The sequence below is a fragment of the Anneissia japonica genome, unplaced genomic scaffold, assembly GCF_011630105.1.
Source record: "Anneissia japonica isolate Jap-2015-1 unplaced genomic scaffold, ASM1163010v1 scaffold287903_len222995_cov181, whole genome shotgun sequence".
Classification (NCBI taxonomy): domain Eukaryota; kingdom Metazoa; phylum Echinodermata; class Crinoidea; order Comatulida; family Comatulidae; genus Anneissia; species Anneissia japonica.
In genome coordinates, this window is record NW_022734459.1 from 93,224 (window position 1) to 94,058 (window position 835).

Consider the following 835-nt stretch of genomic DNA (forward strand, 5'->3'; position numbering starts at 1 on the left):
TTATATATGTTGAAGCTTGCGGTACACCACGTAAGTAGTTCTGAAAAGAACTGTTGTTGTTGAGAAAGTCTCGACGTTTCGATTGAGATGCTTCAATCGTCTTCAGGGGAATAATATCTGCAGACACTCCAAACAGGGAAATACTTATATGTTTGGGTAGAGAGGCTGGATGGTGGTAAACTGACCAATGGGTGAAAGGCTAAAACACAAGCTGGATGATGATTGGATGGATAAACTGACCAATGAGAAGACTGCTAGTGAGAGGCTAAAACAAAACCCATTGTTCACGAAAACAAAACAAAGGGGTGGGAACGCCCAAACAAAGGCATGTCTCCAGGGCGGGAAAGTGGGTGGGAACGACCAAAAACAAAGGCATGGTTCCAGATGGTGGGAAATATATAGTATATTTATAATTGCTATAAAGTTGGGTTGTTGGTTGCCAACAGTACCAAATAAAATAGTACGCGTGAAACTCGGAGTTAACCATCCAACTTTTTAGCGAGCGTATAATATTAAATGTTCTACATTGTAGTATTGAGCACAATAGAAACACATAGATAAATAATAACAGTGCTTAAATAGGAACAAGTTTTAATAATCAATGCATTAGACGGATTATAGAATATACGTGCAGTTCCAACCTCACACGAAACGCTCACACATAGTATATATCGGCCAGCGTCAGTGTAATAGACTATTAGTCGTAGCTATTAAATCATAGTAAAAAATATTAAAAACAAGGTTGCTGCGTAGCACTGAAAACACCATAGAAACAAACAGATTAATAATAACGGTGTTCAAAATTAGAATATGTTGTAATAATCGTAAATCAGAA